Raw genomic sequence first — 6,123 nt, forward strand, 5'->3', positions numbered from 1 at the left:
AAAAAAAAAAAAAAAAAAAAAAGAGTGAGAGGACTTGGCTTTCAGAGTGGAAAAAGACTTGCATTGAAATCCTGGCTCTCCATGTTCCAAAGCTTTCACTTCCTCTTGTAGAACCATAGGGACAGGAACAGCTCATTCCTGGGGGCTCTGGGGGACTCAGTTAAATCCCCTGAGTGAGCACCCCTGCTGGTGCTCCATGTGCTTGTTAGACTGACCTCCTTAGCAATGACTGTGCAAACATGATGAGCATTTGAAGACTCAGCATTTGAAGCACCTGTGCTGCTTACCAAACATGGACTGAAGGGAGACGGGGAAGGGACGCTTAGCGTCCCGGGCTGGGGCTCACCTCATCTGGCGCAGGAACGCACCAAAGTTCTACTTTTTATGCAGGAATACAACCTAGTAGGCTGGCGCCCCAGGGGCTGTTCTGTGGAAGAAGGGATAAAAGAAATAAAGGTAGGTCGCAAGGGAACAAGGGAAATTATAATTTTAAGTTGTACTTTTATGGAGGAGAAAAGATGCAGCGTCACCCCATGAAAGTTACTTGAGCCTTTTTCCCTTCCAGGAAACTCACTCCAAGAAATGGTTAAAGACCCAATAAACCGTAAATAGGGCTCTGGGCCTGTGCTTTTCACCTGTAAATTGCGCTTCCCCCCACAGACCTCCATCCTCCAGGAAGCAGCAGTATCGGTGGGCAGCAGGTCTCAACTTCAAACACAAGTAAGTGGTTTACATTGTAACCCAGGCCTCCACATGGGTAGCCCGACAGACAGCAAGTATACATCTCCTTGCTCAGTTCTCTTCAGGATCCCGAAGACCACATAAAAACCCCCTACCCTCTAATGTGCCTCTCACACAAGGGCCCGCACTCTTCCGAGTGTGTACTTGGAAATTCTGCCTAACAAAACTTTTTATATGCCTCTCACTGGCCCATACGTCAGCAAGCCTACAACCTAGCCCATGGGTCCAGTGAATCAAGGTCTCCATCTCCTCTCTGGGGGACTTTGGGTCCCCAAGTTACCCTGATCAGCAGCACAGGTCAGGGTTAAGCCTATACTTACAAGTTTGAAAACCTTATAGTTGCTGTTTTCAGAGACAATGATCATAGTAGTTTCATGGAAGTCGAAGTATTTATCAGGGTCTAGGAGGGGACCACTGCATGTCTCTGCTGACCAGGTCTTGACTCAGAAATGTTGTCTTTTTTCAGTGAGCCACTTTCCATCTGTTACCTTCTTATCCACACTGACAGTTTTGAACACATGCTGCCTTGAGGGACCACAGGCTGGGCCCCCACTCCACCGTGCCAGCCCGCAGAAACATAGAAGGGCAGGGCGTGAGGGGTGGCTGTCATGCCCAGCTGCTGTCCTGTCTGAGACTGGGGAGAGGTGGCTCTAGGCTGTCTCCAGGTCCGGGCAGAGGGACTCAGAGGAGGGCTGTCTTAGCCAGTTCAGGCTTTTGGGATAAATTGCCATGGTCTGGGTGGTTTATAAACAGCAAACAAGCAAACATTGATTTCTCCTATTTCCGGAAGCCAGAAAGCTGGGATCGAGTGCCAGTACAGTCGGGCTCTGGTGAGGGCCCCCTTCTGAGCTGCACGTGGGCCTCTTCTCACTGTGTCCTCACCTGTTGGCGAGCAGAGAAACAGATTTCCTCAGGACCCTTCTAGGGGCACCAATCCCACCTGATCCTAATCACCTCCCCAAGAGTCCACCTCTCCCATCATGGTGGGGTTGGAGGGTTGGAGTTCCACATATGCCTTTGGGGGACACAGACACTGTCCTTGCAGGATCTCTAGTGTCCGGGCACAGATCATTTGCTTATAGTTATGTGTAGGCGACCCCAGGTCCCCAGCCTCACCCTGGGATGCTAGTTGTAGCTAGTTCACCCCACCAGCCTCACTTGCCAGCCTTGCTCGGGAACCCAGGGCCGCAACTTTTTTTCCCCCCTGACCCAGGGGTGAATAACAGAGACACAGAGTCACTTAACATTCTGGACAGCCAAGGGTCTTGGACCTCTAGCAGGCATAGGAGCCCTGAGCCTTTGCCTCACCTCGATTTTATTCACCCAATCACTGGCACACTCAATCAAAGTAACACAAAATTCATCTGCTTTCCAATATCCATTAGTACATTCTCGGGTAAACAATTTAACCTAGCTGTCTTAATGTTTCCCTAATAAGCAATCACCCTTGAGTGCAGCCAGGCTCCTTTGTGCTCGCAGAGGAAACCAATTAGGCCTGAATTCTCCTCTGGTCCTCGACAGGAGCTAAATTTTTCCCTTCCCCAATTCGCATGTTGATGTTCTAACCCTCGATGTCTCATAAGATGACCGTATCTGAAAACAGGACCTTGGGCTGAGCGTATAACACAGCGGTAGAGTACATGCTTAGCACACAGAAGGCCCTGGGTTCAATGCCCAGCAAACAAGCAAGGAAGGAAGGAAGGAAGGAAGGAGAGGGAAATAGGAGAATAAAGCCTTCAAAGAGATCGTTAATTTAAAATAAGGTCAAATGGAGCATACTCCAGTCTGACTGGTGTCCTTATTTGAAGCAGAGATTAGGACAGAGACCCACACAAAGGAATGACCACATGAGGACACCAAAAAGTCGCCAAGTATAGGCCAAGAAGAGAAGGAGTCAACCCTGCTGGCACCTTGATCTTGTACTTCCAGCCTTGCAGACTGGAGAGAAACCACTCCATGGTTTCAGCCTCACAGTCTGTGAGACTTTGTTCCAGAGGCCCTGGCAAACTAACACAACCATCACATCTTCACACAGAGCTTACCAGGCCCTAGGCCTCCCTCTGAACACTCCATATCCTCTGAACAACCTGTGGGCCTGGGATGCAACCAACTGTAGAGGGGCTAGGGATTTAGCGCAGTGTTCTGCTGCCTGCCTCACAAGCACTAGGACCCGAGTTCAATCCCCGGTGCGAAAAACAAACAAACCAACTGCAGAGAGGGTGAGATAAAATGAGGCACAAGGAGAGCACATGGCTGCACTGACACATAAGCAGTGACAGGCAAAGCTGGCACACAGGCAGTCTTGTGCCAGACCGTGGCTCCTAACCACTTTGAAATGCTGCCCGTGGAGATGCAGAAAAAGGGCTGACACCAGGGTTCAGACGGAAAGAGTGAGCACTGAACAGGAGGCTGCGGGTGTCTGGGATGCTGTGGCACAAGATATGGCAGGTTGGCAGCCATGATGGGGCAGGGGACTCAGAAACAAGGAGCACCTCAATGAAGCTTCAGGTACCTGGGACATCACCGCTGCACAGGGTCACAGAGCCAGGCCCAGGGCTTGTGATGGACCTGGAGTCATGTGATGAGTAAGAACTGGAATGCACCAGAAATGAACTAGGGGTGGAGAAGCCCAGTCCCACAAACTGGCCATGCAGTGGGCCAGCGAGTGTCATCCTGGGAACTTCAGGGCAGGAGCCTCACGAGTAGAACAGGAGGTGAGCTGTGGTCAGAACGTAGCAGATCCTCAGCCAGGGTGACAGCCACTGCTTCCCAGATGGCCTCAGTGGGAAGAGTGGGGACAAAAGAGCTACCTGAGCATAGGTTGGAACTGGCTGTAGGGGACTCTGGAAACCAACTCCAGGGACCTGAAGAAACAAGAGAAGAGAAGGAGAGAAGCCCTTCTCCAGGAGGCAGCCTTGCATCCTCTGGGGGTATCCTCTGCCTGAGGAGGAGGCAGCACCCACTCTTATTACCCTAAGATTTGTCGATGAGCTCAGACCCAACAGGGAAAGCTTTGCTGCAGCCATAGAGAGTTCCCAGAGGCCAACAGAGCATCTTTCTGTCAGCAGAGGCTACAGGCAATCACACAGTCTTCAATGTTGGTATTTTGTAAGCACCGTCCAAGCATCTGTCACTTGTTGCTGAGGCCTGCGAGCCTTTACAGAGGTGACTCCTAAGCATTATGATGGAAGGGTTCTCGGGGATCAAGTCACCCCAGCTGCAGATCTGTGATGTCTGTGTGATCAGCGATGTGTTAGTGACATCTTCACTTCCTGTTGTTTAAATGCGGATAAACTTACTTGGGGCTATACATATTCTACTAATTGTGAATACAAGGACCCTCGAGTTAGGACCAGACTGACGTATGAACAACTTGGGTTACAACCCAAATTTTAGTTTCAACTTAACAATCAGAGTCTTGATGCTGGCCACTTGTACTTACAGATGGTCGCAGATACAGATTTAACCCTTGAAGTGTTCTGGAAGGAACCTTACAACATCCTTTCCTGTGTGGGGTAAATTGAGAAATCCTGGGTCAGCGTCTCTCTAAGGACACTGAGATCTGCGTGTGTACAGGAGAGAGATTTTGAAGGCTGGGTAGAGGAGCCTGAGTCTTCAATTGACCAATGTGACGACCAACCAGCCCTCGGGAACAAATTGAGTTCATGAGTCAAGGGTCCACTGTGTGTGTATTAGAAAATAAAGCCCCACAAACCTTAGAGACTAAATGGACTCATCTACGAGCACTTTGAGCTTAAACTCTACCAGTATATTTCTATTTAAACACATATAACTGATTAATTCATTTGTGATCACACTGAGTCATATTTATATTAGATACTGTATTTTTAGCACCCACATTACAGCAATATATCACTGAGAGTTTATTTGCCCACCAAAGTCTTTATTAACTTGCATATAATTAATGTGAATTTTTGGCACATGTTTTACTTCAACACAGCTATTTACATTTTTAAGCACATATTTGTTTACTGAACCACTAAATACTGTAATAATCTATCTTTACAGTCTTAGCTTTAATTGGGAGAAGAAAAATAGGAATTTCAAAGAAGAAATTCCTTAAGCATCCAACCAGATGAAATATGTACAATGAAGGCAATCAGTCCTAGATTTAGAATAATACGAATTTTATAATATGTGTCATCATGGTCTACCTCATACAATATTAAAGCCACATTTCCTATCAGTTCGGAGCAGATTATTTTAAGGCCCTAATCAACTAAGTGATTTTTTAAAATTTTTATTATGAATTCATGTGCTAGATTTGGCTGCTCCTGTGTTTGAAGTTGTGGCAGAAAAAGGGCATATGAGGCAGGAAGGCACTGGACAATGGGAAATGGGAGAGAGGTACCAAGAGTGGCCCATGCTCCTAAGCACTCACTATGCACAGTGAAATATATCGCACTTAGCTCTCGCAGAATTCCCTGTGAGGCACACACTATAGTTGCTACCATTGTATAGATAAGGAACTGAGCTGTGATGTGCTGGCAGATGGTCATATTGGATTCAGAAAGGGGCAGGCACTAATCTGCAGCACTAACCGGTCACCGTGGAGTAAATGCTCCCACCAAGGGCAATCTCAAGGTGCCAACATCAAGCTGTGAGTGGTGGCACACGCCTGAAATACCAGTGCTCAAGAGGCTGAGGCAGGAGGATCACCAACAGTTCGAGTCTGGGCTACATAGTGGGTTCAAGGCCAGTCTGAACTACATAGTGAGACCCTATCTCAAAAAGAAAATCAAGATGCCAACGTCAACAGGCTATAAAGACCTTGAAAATTCAACAGCCTGCTGTGGCTGGTCAGTCAAGTCACTGGTTTGAGTTCCTAGTTGCCCTATCAGTAAATGGAGGAGCAGGGAGTTGAACCCTGGGAATGTGACTTCAAAGCCCATTTTCTCAACCACAGTGTAAGCTCTTTTTAGGATAAACTGCAAGGGGAAAGTGAGTGGCAGGGGACAGGAGCATCCTTCCACTGTGCCTAAGCCAGAGGAGAAGGGAAGTTTGCATCAGAGCTGGACCGACTGCTCAGCCTAGGCACTTCAGCAAGAGAAGGTGGGTGTGTTATAGTGCACGCACCCAGTTCCAGCTCCTCTGAAAATTAAGGCAGGAGGATCACAAGTTCTAGTCTGGCCTGGGCAACTGAGTGAGACCCCATCTCAAAATTAAAATAACAATGGCTCGATGTAGCTCAGTGGTAAAGCACTCCTGAATACCTCAAAACAAAACAAAAGAAAGCAGTATAAAGACACAGAACAGAGGACAAATCCTAAATTCACTATGGTGGATGAGCCTGAGGGAGAGGGAACAAAGAACTCCACTATAGCTGCAGGTTTCATCGTATTTGTCTTAACAACCATGACA

The sequence above is a fragment of the Fukomys damarensis genome, unplaced genomic scaffold (genome assembly GCF_012274545.1).
Source record: "Fukomys damarensis isolate Sample0158 unplaced genomic scaffold, DMR_v1.0_HiC HiC_scaffold_10, whole genome shotgun sequence".
In the NCBI taxonomy this organism is placed as follows: domain Eukaryota; kingdom Metazoa; phylum Chordata; class Mammalia; order Rodentia; family Bathyergidae; genus Fukomys; species Fukomys damarensis.